Source organism: Saccopteryx leptura, chromosome 2, assembly GCF_036850995.1.
Source record: "Saccopteryx leptura isolate mSacLep1 chromosome 2, mSacLep1_pri_phased_curated, whole genome shotgun sequence".
Classification (NCBI taxonomy): Eukaryota; Metazoa; Chordata; class Mammalia; order Chiroptera; family Emballonuridae; genus Saccopteryx; species Saccopteryx leptura.
The window spans coordinates 143,514,340-143,528,241 of record NC_089504.1 but is presented as its reverse complement, the minus strand read 5'-3'; the positions used below and the strand labels follow the sequence as shown (position 1 = coordinate 143,528,241).

The window sequence follows — 13,902 nt, the reverse complement described above, 5'->3', positions numbered from 1 at the left end:
TCTCTATATTTTTTCCTAGTAGATATCTCAGTACAGAATGAAGCCATATCGAAGGTACAATAATACATATGACTTTATATTCTTTTAAAAAATTTTTTTAAATAAAAAAAATTTTAAATTATTTTAGTGAGAGGAGGGGAAGCAGAGAGACTCCCACGTGTACCCCGACCGGGATCTACCGGGCAAGCCCACTAGGGGGCGATGCTGTGCCCATCTGGGGCTCTTGCTCCATTGCTCAGCAATGGAGCCACATTCTGATAGTCTGTTCGTTTCACCTTTCCTAGATGAGGGACATTTAAGAAGATTATTCTCAGTAAATGAATTTATAATCTCTAATACTGCTTTTCATGTGTCCCAATAACAGCAGAAGAATCTTCTATGATTTATATCAAACAGTGCCAGACTTTGCTCTTACAATATGAGATTACTTGGATTCTGAATGTATAAATGCTCAGATCCTGGGGGTTTTGAGTTTCCTTTTGTTTTTGTTTTTTTGGTCTTAATTATTATTTAACTTTCATACCTGTTCTGAATTCCTAGTCTTTCTCAGCCTGCCTCTCTGTTAGGTTACTCCATCTGTCTCCCAGCAGCATCTCAGTCGTACTCTATTTCTTTTCCAGCTGTACTGTCCATGCATACCTGTTGTTTCTGGTGGGTGTTCCCAGCACAGTTAGTGCATCATTTGGTCATTACTTATCCCTGATGTTTAGGTTGCAGTTTTAGCAACAGTGGAGAATTAGCATTGGATGTCCTGGCCTGATGTTTAAGTGAAGCCAAGAATATTCTTATTCTCCCATCCACTGGATTATTCATCCTATTTATTTCATCCTGTTTATTTCATTGTCCCTAGCTAGGTGAAAGTTGATAGTTGCTAATTGTGGTCACTGGTGTGTTAGCTAGATTTGTGAGTTAGAGGCAGTTATATAGCCAAAGAAAGAATACTAGGCAGCATGTGGTAGAAGCTTTGATCAAAAGTGAAAACTAGTAGAAGAGTGAGCTAGCTTAAGAGCAAAGGAGTGCTGGATTAGTTGGGGTTTTTTTTGTTAAATTTTTTGTCCTCCAGTTTGTCCAATTAACTGTTATGGCCCTGCTTTTCAAAAAAATTCCAGTTTTAACTTTCTCTATAAATATTTACTGTAACTAATAAAGTGTCAGGTACTTTCTTGGCAGTAAATAAGGCTGACAGTGCCTTCTTAAGTGGTGGTTACTTGTCATTCCTCTTTAAATGTCCAGCAACTTTCTGCGGCCGCCAAGTTCAAGTCAGAGGCCTTAGTCTCTGGGATTCTGCAGTAGAGACTGGAAACTGATGGCTGCTGGCTTGACTTAGTCTTGTTTTGTTTGGTCCCCTCAGTGTTGGTCTGCACCATGTTGCAAACAAATCGAATTGTCATTTTTAAAAATTGAGGATATTTCTCTTGAAATTTCAACTTTTCAGCTTCTTTTTATTAACTGGAAAAGCGAGTAACACCAAGCCACATTGTTCATTACAACAATTTGCCCCATTTAGAGGGGAATTTTGCTCTCTATAGTTCTTTTAACTCCCTGTTGTGTCCGTTTTTCTTATATCGGGTCCTTTTTACTCATTTTTATTATTTACCTTGTCTTTGTAGATAATTGAGCTTGCTGCTCCTGTTTTTGATAATCTGGTCCCTCACTACTATAAATTTTCTTTGATATGAACCTTTTAGTATTGCCAAGTGACATCCTTAAGTAAAGTCTGTACTTTTTAACATGGCTTAGAAATCCTTTCCTGGTCTGGTTCCCCTTTACTTCTCTGGCCTTAGCCTCTGCCATTCACCCAGACGTGTTACGCCCCAGTCATATTCACCATCCACCTACGGGTGTTGTGTTCTATTGTTTCTGGCCTTTGCACTCACATACACTCTAATATCTAGATGCTAGTTTGCCTTTCCTCTCCATTTTCTGTCCCCACCGCTTCCCAACCACCACTCCAGATTTGATTAATTCCTGTTAATGTCTTTGTTTAGATGTCACATCCTTCAAAAATCCTTCCCAGCTTCCAAGGATGGGCCTATCTATTTCTGTAACTGTCTGAAATTAACCTAGTCTTAACACTTACTACAACTGCTTTTGATAGTCTGGTCTGCTCCCCATACTGTTCAGTAGACTTTTAAAGGGTATCTCTTTCACAGGGCCTCTAATAAAATTGGTGTATAGTTAATATTTCTTGAATGGCTGACTTCTTTCTCTCAGCTCTTATAATAATTCTTAGTTATCAGTCTTTGCTTTTGTGGTTTCTATTGTATGGACTGTTCTCTTTACTCTTCTGTTCATCCTCTAAATTTCAACCTGGAGAATATCCTAAGAAGTTTATTTTTTGGTGTGGGGGTATACCTATTTCAGTATCTGCTTACCTTTCATTCCTTTAAGTTCTGGTAATGTGCTTAACTAGGCGGTGGCGCAGTGGATAGAGCGTCAGACTGGGATGCAGAGGACCCAGGTTCGAGACCACGAGGTCGCCAGCTTGAGTGCGGGCTCATCTGCTTTGAGCAAAGCTCACCAGCTTGGACCCAAGGTCGCTGGCTCGAGCAAGGGTTACTCGAGCTGTTATAGCCCCACGGTCAAGGCACATGAGAAGGCAATCAATGAACAACTAAGGTGTCACAACGAAAAACTAATGATTGATGCTTCTCATCTCTCTCCATTCCTGTCTGTCTGTCCCTATCTGTCCTTCTCTCTGACTCTCTCTCTGTCTCTGTAAAAAAAAAAAAAAGTTCTGGTAATGTACTTTTAGAACCCTCTCGTTTCAGCATTTGACATAGTTTTTATGTATGTTGTTTTAAATTGAAGTTATATCTCATGTCACAGTTTCATTCGTAAGGTGTTATTTGACCGTAACATGTGCTTTATTCATAGTATATTGCTAGCTAAAATAATTTATTATGTTCATACATGCATCATCCCTCTACTACCCTTCTGTGTATTCTCTCTCATTAATTGAGAACTCTGACATCGAGTCAGAAGATTTTATCTCTAGCTAAATTTCTTCCTCAATTTGGACTTCTACCAAAATAATACTTAGTGTGTATATTTTATTATTATTTTATTTAGTGAGAGGAGGGAAAGCAGAGACAGACTCTTGCATGCGCCCCAACCAGGGTCCACCTGGTAAGCCCACTCGAGGCAATGCTCTGCCCATCAGGGGCCCTTGCTCTGTTGCAACTGGAGCCATTTTTTTAGTGCCTGAGGCGGACGCGGCCATGGAGCCGTCCTCAGCACCTGGGGCCAACTTGCTCTAATCAAGCCATGGCTGCAGGAGGGAAGGAGAAGAGAGAGAGAGAAAGAAGTGAGAGGAGGATGGGTGGAGAAGCACATGGGCATTTCTTCTGTGTGCCCTGACCGTCAGTTGAACCCAAGACATCTACACTCCGGCTTGATGTTCTATCACTGAGCCAACTGGCCAGGGCAGTGCATATATTTTAATTGATTAAATATTTTTCATGTTTGTCACACTAAACTGTAAACTAAGGAATAGTTGGAACCATGTCTGTCTTGTTATAACCACCTGTTAATACAGTATTTAACTAATATTAGAGTTTATATTATCTTGATATTTACCATATGCATGTGTAAGATGTGGCTAAAAACAGTGTTTTCAGTAAGTTTGGCATGACTCTCATTTGTTTACATGTGATTTTTTAGGCAGTTATTTAGGCAACTCTTTTTTTGTCTTTCAGGTATCTCATGTTTTAAAATGGATGGTACTGAGCTTACATTTCTATCCCCAAACTTCTCCTCTCTTGATAATACTGTCTCTTTCCTCTTTCACTTTCTATTTCCTATTCATCTACAAGTCCTATATGCCATACCTCCAATATATGTTTAGAATTATATCACTTTTTCCATTCCCTACTATTGCTGTCCTAATATAAGCCACCATCATCTCCTATCTATTTATTATTGTAAATTCCTAATTGATTTTTCTGATTACACTTTGTTCCTCTACCATCTGGACTCTAATAGTAGCCTTTTTAGGTTTCCAAAGCTCCTTTTTATTTGATCTTCACAAATCCCTTTGTAGAATGACTTATTATTATAATTATTTTACTAGGAAAGTAGAGTTCAGAAAGGTTAAATGACTTACCTAGGAACAGAAGCTATTCACTAGTAGAACCAGAATTTAATTATAGAGCTTCATGTCTCTTAGCTTTGTCTTGTGGACCACAAATTCTCACATATAACTTCTGCCCTCACACTTGCCTAACCTACCCCATTGTCAACATCCCTACTAGAATGGTACATTTGTTATAATTGATGAACCTGTATTGATACATCATTATCTCCCAAAATCCATAGTTTACATTAGATTCTCTCTTAGTGATATACATTCTGTGGGTTTGGACAAATACATTTTGACAAGTACCCACAATTATGGTACCATAAAAAAGAGTTTTATTGTCCTAAAACTCTTCAGTGCTTTGCCTATTTATCCCTCCCTCCTCCTAGCCCTTGGTACCACTGATGTTTATTGTCTCTATAATTTTGCCTTTTCTAGATTGTAATATAGATGGGATCATACAAAATGTAACCTTTTCAGATTGGCTTCTTTTACTTGCTAATATAAATTTAAGGTCCTCCATCCTTTTGATGGCTTGATAGCTTTTTTAAAAGTGATGGATAATATTACACTGTCTAGATCTAGATGTACCATAGTTTATTCATCCATTCACCATTTTGCATTCCCATCAGCTGAATAAGAAATTGGGTTGCTCCACATTTGCACCAGCATTTAGTGTTGGCCGTATTCTGGAGTCTGACCATTCTGATAGAGCAACCAGATAATTTCTTTTTTAAAAAATTTTAGTTAAATCTTGTTCTCTTCCTGGGAACTTTCCCGTTCTACTTAGTTTCTCATTTTACTTAGGATAATAGAATTTCATGTTCTTTCCATTGTATGAAAGAAAGGTCTTACATGATTTGGCCCTTGGCTGCCTCTTTGAACTAATTTTATTATTTTCTGTCCACCTGTTGCAGTTCAGATACTTTGGTAGCCTTAGTGTTCCTTGAATATATCAGCCTTCTTCCTCAGGGCCTTTGCAGTTCTTGCCTTGCCTGAATTATTTTACATCTAGATACCTACACGGTGCTTGCTTCTTCATTTAGGACTCTGTTTAAGTGTAACCTCAGCCCAGGTGCTTCCCTGATTTCCTCGTAGAAAAATAGCACTTCTGTGTAACTCTGTCTTCCCAGACCCTGCTTTATCTTCTATGACTTCTTAATAATACTTCATACTTATATATGTGTGATTGCCTCTCTTTTCTAGAATGCATGTATGCTCCATGAGGCAGTATTTCTGTATGCCTGTAGAATAGGACCTGGTACATAGATTGTGTTTAGAAATATCTTTTGAGTGAATGAATGACTATCTTACACTAAAAATAAAATGTTTTAATATTACTGATTTAGAATAATATGATAGGACATTATCAGAAACATATAAGGAAAGCTTAGTTTTATTTTATCTCACAAATTAAAAGCTTTGTGAGGCTAGAGGTTTGTTTTTCTTCTTTGCTATATTCCCATATGTGGCATGTTATTTGGCTGTAGTATATGTTTACTGACTATTTACTGAATGAGTTTATGTAAAGGAACAGTGATGTCTTTATTATAGGAATAGTAAAATTATACTATATGTAAAAATAATATTGGAAGAGAAGGAGGAAGTATGATAATACTATCTTGATTAAAATCTTTGGATCTGTTCATTTGCATCCATCTTTACCATTTGCCAGCTACTCCACGCTACTGTCACTTCTTGTGTGGGCCACTCGAATAGTGTGCCACTTGTTCTCTTCAACGCTGTGGAGCTCACTCACCAGTCATTCTCTACAAGACAGTTTAAAAATGGAGATATGATAGAAGTCACTTCTCTCCTGAAGCATATTTCAGGGTGTATGTTTCACCTAGAATAATGAGGTTCATTCTTTTTCTTTTTTTTTTTAAAGTAACAAAAATGGTGGAATTTAATCTTTATGTATAGGACACCGCAAAATATGAAATTCCACATAGAAATAAGAAACCCACTGAGAGGAGAAGCTTCATATAGTAAGTACAGTTTGGAACTGTTCAAGTATAGTTTTTTGTAAAAAGTGCTACAGTTACAAACCACATTTAAAAAGAGTTCTTAGTAGAGAAACAGTGAAACAAACTTATACCAAACATAGTACACAACAAACAATTTCTTATGCCTCAGCTGAACAATCTAAAAGTTAAGGTCCCAGAAGTGCCATCCTGGACTTGGAATGCATAGCCGTCAGCAGTAGTTTCTGGTACAACATTATGATCTTCTTCTTCCTCTACAGGGAAAGAAATACTTCAGTCAAGTTTAGTGAAGCTTTGTACAGACTCATTTTCATGGTTTTGTAGAGCTTCAGTTTTTGTCTAAACCTCCACATTCTTCAGTCATTATACTAAGTTTCTCAGTTTCACCTGGTTGCTCAGCAGCCTGAAAGATACTTGAAATGGCATCCAGAATAAGCAGAACGGTTTTGATGTCTTTCACAGTTAAGAGGTCCATCAGTGGTTCTGCTAAGCCACAATGAACCAAATGTACAATCTGCTCAACTGTTCCACCACTTGTGTAGTTGGTCACAGCCCATACAGCTTCCTTTTGTGTCTTCAAGTCTGCCTAGAGGCAACAGCAACAGGAATGGGACTAATCCACGATTCACAACTTGCTGTCTCTGGTCCTGGTGGCCAGCAGTGATGTTTGACATTGTCTATGTAGCTTTCTTCTGAATATTAGTTCTGGAGTTCATCAGAAGGCTGGGAAAGATGGCAAGTGCTTCTGCATTTATTACAACCTGAGTCTGTTCTTCTGTCCCAGTGACTATTTCCTACGGCTCTTAGTGCAGGAGTCACAACTGGCATTTCAGTAGCTCCTAGTAGCTTCACAGGTTGTGGCACAACTCCTGTTTTTACAACCACTTCAGTCTGTTCATTTGAATCATCAGTAAGGTAAGAAATGGCCCAGCAGCTATCTGCTAATATTTCTGGATCATCATGGTTCAGGAGACGAACTAAAGTAGGAAGAATTTGCTCAACAGCTTCTAACGGGGGCACTTGATTCTTGTTGTGACAAAGGTTTGAAAGTGTCCAGGTAAGATTCCGTAAGTAACCACATGCTAAAGATGACATATCAGGAACTGCAAGAAGAGCCAACAGTGGATTGACTGCACCATACTTTATAACCAAGTCTCAGAAAACTGAGCCATCACCTGCAATGTTTCCTAGAGCCCATACAGCCTGTTTACTGATGTGAGCGTGGGAAGATGCCAAAAGAGAAATAAATGCTGGGATAGCACCTCCATCTAGTACAGCCTTGGTTTTTTCTGATGTCCTGGAAGCAGTGTGAGGGCCCAGGCAGATTCAAACTGAATCGAACTACATTCAGTTTTGCCCAAGAAGGACACGAATTTGAGAATGAAACCAGTCCAGATTATGTTGTCTGTGGGTGGCTGTTTTTTCCTAGAAAGCAGTTTCCTCGCAGCCTGAGTAGTTTGGAGCTGGCTTTCCAAATTGTTGCTGTTTATGCCTTTGACAGTGTCCTCAACAGACCAATTTACGGTGCTCTGGTTGTTGCGGTTCTCCTGCAGTGAAGAAGTAACATCATCAGGAAATGAGCCCACGATTCTCCTTTTCAGCATCTGGTCATCTGTACTAGCTTTCCCCAGCTCCACATTAACTTCTATTCGACGACCCCTCATTTCTGTACTGTCTTTTCCCCCTTGTTCTTGAATCTTAAGGTGGGCAGCTGGTGAATTAGCATCCTCATTGGTGGACATGGTTTGAGACAAAGGAAGAAAGCTATACAGTCGGTTCAGACTTGCATAGGAGTCGGAGAGGAGCGCACAGGCGCGGTTTAGTTGCTCTGAGAACGTCGACTGTGGATCAGCCCAAAGACGGTGTTAATTAGGTTCTTTAATGTGGTCCATTTGTAGATCTCATCTGGCCTGCCTGTCTCTTGATCTTTCCCCTCACTCAGTATTCTCCAGCCCTTTGACACTCAGTCTGTAATGCACTAAGTTCTTTCCACTTTTGAATACTCAGGGCTTACTTTCTGCTTGAGATAATCTCCCCCAGTCTTTCATTCAGCAGCTCCTTTGTCTTATTTAAATCTGAGCATGCCAGAATTTATGAGAAATTTTTCTTGGAAGTTTTATCAACCCTCATTCATATTAGAATTGCTTATGTTATGGTATTGGAGTGGCATGGGGAAGTACAAAGTTGCAGTTTGTAATTATATATAGCTAACTTTTTGGTTCACTATTGTGTTTCTGACACTATGCATGGTTCTTCACACATGGTAGGCACTTACTAAACATTTGTTTAATATGTGAAATTACTATGCAACAAAATATGGATAACAAAAAGAATGGAAGGGGAAAAACACCCAGAAAACAAAAACAGTACGAAATATGCTTGCTAAAATAATAAATGCATACGACATAAGCTCAGCTCTTCAGTAAGACTTGCATTAGATTAACTATACCCCCCCCCCATACACTTGATGTTAGAAACACATCTAGAACAAAATTACTAAGGGCATTGAAAGTAAATCAGTAGTCAAACCAAAATTGTAGGCAAATATTAACAAAAAATTATCAGTGGATATTATTGCTAGACAAAGTTGAATTAATATAAGCGGTAAACATCAGGTCAGACAAGTTGCTATGAAATTTATGCAGGTTAAAACAAACACACTTCTGCCCTCACCAGTTGGTTCAGTGGTAGAGCATTGGCCTGGCGTGTGGATGTCCCGGGTTCAATTGCCAGTCAGGACACACAGGAGAAGCATACATCTGCTTCTCCACCCCTCCCCCTCTCACTTCTCTCTCTCTCTCTCTCTCTCTCTCTCTCTTCCTCCCCTCCTGCAGCCAAGACTTGATTAGAGCGAGTTGATCCCAGGCACTGAGGATGGCTCTGTGGCCTCTACCCCAGGTGCTAAAAAATGGCTCCGGTTGCAACAGAGCAAGGGCCCCAGATGGGCAGAGCATTGCCCCCTGGTGGGCTTGCTGGGTGGATCCTGGTCAGGCACATGTGGGAGTCTGTCTCTGCCTCCCCTCCTCTCACTGAAATAAAGCAGTCAAACACACTTCTTAGAACAATGCCTGATGTATAGAAAGTATTCAAATATATAATATTTGTGACATAAAAATAGAGCAACAAAGCAGGCATAATACTGATAACACCTGATAGAGATATTATATTAAAATAAAACTACAGCTGAATTTCACCTAAGAATATATTGATACAGAAACTCAATAGTACATTCAAAATATAATATATTACTTTATATGTGTGTGTGTGTGTATGTGTAAAATACATGCCATAACTAAGCAGAATTTATTTCAGGACTGCAAAGATGTATTGGAGTACTCTTAATATAATTCAACATATTAGTAGATAAAAGAGGAAAAGCCATATGGTCATCTTAATAGATCTTCAACTGTAGTTAATAAAATCTAACATATATTCCTGAAAGTCACTGAAACGTTAACATAATTGTATTTTGCATCTCAAAACCATAGTTAGGAAAGTCCTTTTTTATTTATTTATTTATTAAAAAAATTTTTTTTATTTATTCATTTTAGAGAGGAGAGGGAGAGAGAGAGAGAGAGAGAGAGGAGAGACAGAGAGAGAGAAGGGGGGAGGAGCTGGAAGCATCAACTCCCATATGTGCCTTGACCAGGCAAGCCCAGGGTTTCGAACCGACGACCTCAGCATTTCCAGGTCGACGCTTTATCCACTGCGCCACCACAGGTCAGGCAAGAAAGTCCTTTTTTTATATGTGAAATTAAAATTAGAAACAAGGCAAGGAAATTCTCTTATTATTTAACTTTATTCTAGCTCTGCTAAATGCTATACAAATTAAAGAGTCATGATGTAAAAGTAATCCCCAAATTCTTTAGATAACATCCAGTGCTTGTTCTGGGCATTTCATCACTGTCTTCAAGACCTATTTGCCTTACTGAATTTTCAGCCATTTTCCAGTAATTTTCGTCCAATGCAGTTTTAAAGTGTTCTCGGTTACCTTATTTTAATAGTTTTCACACTTACAACCTTAAAGAATTTTGTTTCAAACTCCAGTTTGTAAAGCAGAAGCAGAGCTGCTTTGATTGCAGAGGGGTGAGTCACCTCTTCCTCACCACTACTTCCTCATCTTCCATCCCTCCTGCACTAGGTCTTTGGTATATAGTTTGCAGCTTTAAAAATCATAACTGTATTCTATTATGCATTTTCCTATGTCATAGTCTTTAATGGTGATACAAAACAGCTTTATAAAATATGATCAGCAGTTTGGTAAGATCTTACTCTTGGCAACTTCCAGTTCCTCTTTGGTTATGAAAGACAAATTGGATCTAGCTTGGGTTTTGAGTTGTGAATGGGATGATTAAGGTTGCCAGAAGCAGATATACTGAGAAGTGGTAACTGACAACAAGATAGGAGATGAAAGAATTACCAAGTAGAACGATACAACATTCTGGAACTGCCATTTTAGATAAGGGCAGGTGGCCTAGAGAACATCTTGATTGATGGCTCCAGAGAGACACGTTCTTTGAGGTTCTAAATGGGTGTTCTGTGTCATCAAGACAGCACAACATTGTTGCATATACAGAATATAGGCTGAGAGTCAAATACTGTGGAAGTTCACCTATATGTGAAATCTAAAAATGTTGAGCTCAGAAACAGTGAAATGGCTGGGGAGTGGGAGAAATGGCAAGATTTTGCTAAAATGGTACAAAGTTTCAATTATGCAAGATAAAGGTCTGGGGATTGAATGTACACCATGATGACTGTAGTTGATACTATTCCATGTACTTGAACTTTGCTAAAAGAGTAAATCTATGTTCTGACTACAAAAAAAAAAGTGATGTGAGTTGATGGATTTGTTAAATAGCTTAATTATATATCAAAACATTATTTGTATACCTTAAATTATATACTATTTTAATTTTTCAATTATACTATAAAAGCCGTGGCCAGTTGGCTCAGTGGTAGAGCATCTGCCTGGCGTGCGGAAGTCCCGGGTTCGATTCCCGGCCAGGGCACACAGGAGAGGCGCCCATCTGTTTCTCCACCCCTCCCCCTCTCCTTCCTCTCTGTCTCTCTCTTCCCCTCCTGCAGCCGAGGCTCCATTGGAGCAAAAGATGGCCCGGACGCTGGGGATGGCTCCTTGGCCTCTGCCTCAGGCACTAGAGTGGCTCTGGTCGTGACAGAGCGACGCCCCGGATGGGCAGAGCATCGCCCCCTGGTGGGCATGCCGGGTGGATCCTGGTCGGGCGCATACCGGAGTCTGTCTGACTACCTCCCCATTTCCAGCTTCAGAAAAATACAAAAAAAAAAGCACCCCCCCCCAGGAAAAAAAGTGTAGAATTCACATTCGTGCAGACCTGGCATTAAGTATGACTTGGAATGTGATCATGGCAAAATTTCTTAAATATTTTGAGCCCTGGTTTCCTCATTATGTCAAAAATAATTTGAAATTAAATTAGTGAATATTAAAGAGCTTAGCATGATCCTTGACACACATAAGATACCCTTTAATAAGTTAATAGCTTTTATATGTTACACTATTATGGCAGTGGAGCTTGTAACATTTTTAGGAAGAAAAAAGATTATGTTTTTTAAAAATGTATACTTTAGTCAGCTGGAAAATAAATTTTAAGTGAGAGGAGGGGAGGTAGACTCCTGCATGCACCCCAACTGGGATCCACCCAGCAACCTCCATCTGGGACCAATGCTTGGACCAACCAAGCCACTGGCTATGAGAGAAGAAGAGGGAGGGATGGGAAGAGGGAATGGAAGAGAAGCAGATGGTTGCTTCTTTTGTGCGCCCTGATGGGGGATCAAGTGATCGAGTCTGGAAGTCCATGTTAGGCCGATACTCTCTCTCCGCTGAGCCAATTGGCCAGAGTCTAGAAATTAGTTTTATCTAAATAATTCATTCTTGCCCTGGCCTGATGGCTCAGCAGGTTAGAACATCGTCCTGAAGCATGCAGGTTGCTGGCTCCATCCCCGGTCATACAGGAACAGCTTGATGTTCCCGTCTCTCTCCTGCTCTCTTCCTTCCTCTTCTCAAATCAGTAAAATCAATAAACAATTCATCTTCAGTTACTTAAAACTAAAGTGTTGCTATATTTAATTTTTAAAGTATAATTAACATATAGTAAAATGCACAGGTATTTTATTTGCAGTTTGACTACATTTAACTTTGACTATTAATGTGATAGTATCTTTCATTTGCAATGAACTACTTACTAGTGAATTGCTAAATTTAGTTGACAACTGATAGTAAATTTTTTTTTTAATTTTTATTTATTTTTTAAAGAGACAGAGTCAGAGAGAGGGACAGACAGACAGACAGGAACGGAGAGAGATGAGAAGCATCAGTCATCAGTTCTCCATTGCTCATTGCGACACTTTAGTTGTTCATTGATTGGTCTCTCATATGTGCCTTGACAACGGGCCTTCAGCAGACCGAGCAACCCCTTGCTGGAGCCAGCGACCTTGGGTTCAAGCTGGTGGGCTTTTTACTCAAACCAGATGAGCCCGCGCTCAAGCTGGCGACCTCGGGGTCTTGAACCTGGGTCCTCTGTATCCCAGTCCGACGCTCTATCCACTGCGCCACCGCCTGGTCAGGCTGATAGTAAATTTTATATTAAGAAAGCTCTTTTATAGGAAGTTAATTTTATTTCAAAAAACTGAGTTAATTTGTAGTCATTGTTGGTCTAACTCAGTGATCATGTTTTTAGTAAATTGTATTTGTGGGCTTGGAACAAAAATTTCTGCACATAGGTTCCATTTATTAGTACATAATATATGTTAACTGGTGTAATCCTGTGTAAAATTATAAAATTTGTTCTCTCAAGTTTCATTTTTATTTATTTCATTTGTAGAGCCTAATAAACTTCTGTTCTTCCTTATACTTTTCCTTTGATCGAAAAGCAAAGATCTGTTTGGTTGATGCATTACTAATATGTTTATATATTTGTCAAGTTAGCCATATATTTGTGTTTTAGCTGTTTGCTAAAGTAAGTTTTGGCTAGCATGAGCAGATGGAGAACTATGGAATGGGAGAGGAAATTACAACTATTTCCCAACTTGATCTGGAAGGTAAACTTGACTTAAATTTCTTAGGATCATTAGGGATAGAGAGGATCCTGAAGTAGTTCCTTATAGACTTTGGAAAAGAGAAGCTGGGAGTTCACTAGTGTGTTTGGCTGAGAAATGCTGAGAAAAGAGGGCCATTTGTCCTTTGTAAATTAGGACTTTGTCAATCAGCAGAAATTCCTTCGTCTTTTTCTCTTCTTGTTTACTTCAGGTAGCCCTGTCTTTTTGTTGCATGTTTCTTTATATTTGATGTTATTGTTAAGCTTTAACTTCCTTTTTTCAGTTATTTTGGAATATATTATTATGGCCCATTCATTCTAAATGAATGTAATTTATACTTCTTTTCAACCTTAGTTCACTTAATATTTTGTGATATAATTTAACTGATTCGAGCTAAATCTGTCTTAGCAAACATGAGTGTTTATTTTCATTCAGAATACTGTGTTTTTATTCTAAGAAATGTGGTATTCTGCCATAAACTTTATATATAGCCATATTTTGGATCCAAAGTTTGTAGGACTTACTGAAATCTTAATTAGATTTTCTGTTAGCAGATAGCAGATGATAATCACTGTTGATTTCTTATGACCCTAAAGGTAAAGAATTAATGCACATGTAGTGTAATAAAAAAGAAGTAGGCTAGCTGTGATTGGTATTATTAGGCTCATTTAAAAAAATACTTCTAATCATAGGTATTTTAAAAAGAACATTCTTTAAAATAGAATGAAATTACTTTGATTATGAGCATCTTGAATTAAATAGAAAAAG

The 13,902-nt window shown here is 38.7% G+C and overlaps 1 protein-coding gene and 1 pseudogene across 1 annotated transcript in view; one reads left to right on the top strand and one right to left on the bottom strand.

The window, feature by feature from the left end:
* The window catches only part of YAF2 (YY1 associated factor 2), an 81,723-nt gene that overhangs the window by 42,779 nt on the left and 25,042 nt on the right, over positions 1-13,902 (top strand).
* Positions 6,211-7,805, bottom strand: LOC136393914 (importin subunit alpha-1 pseudogene; annotated as a pseudogene).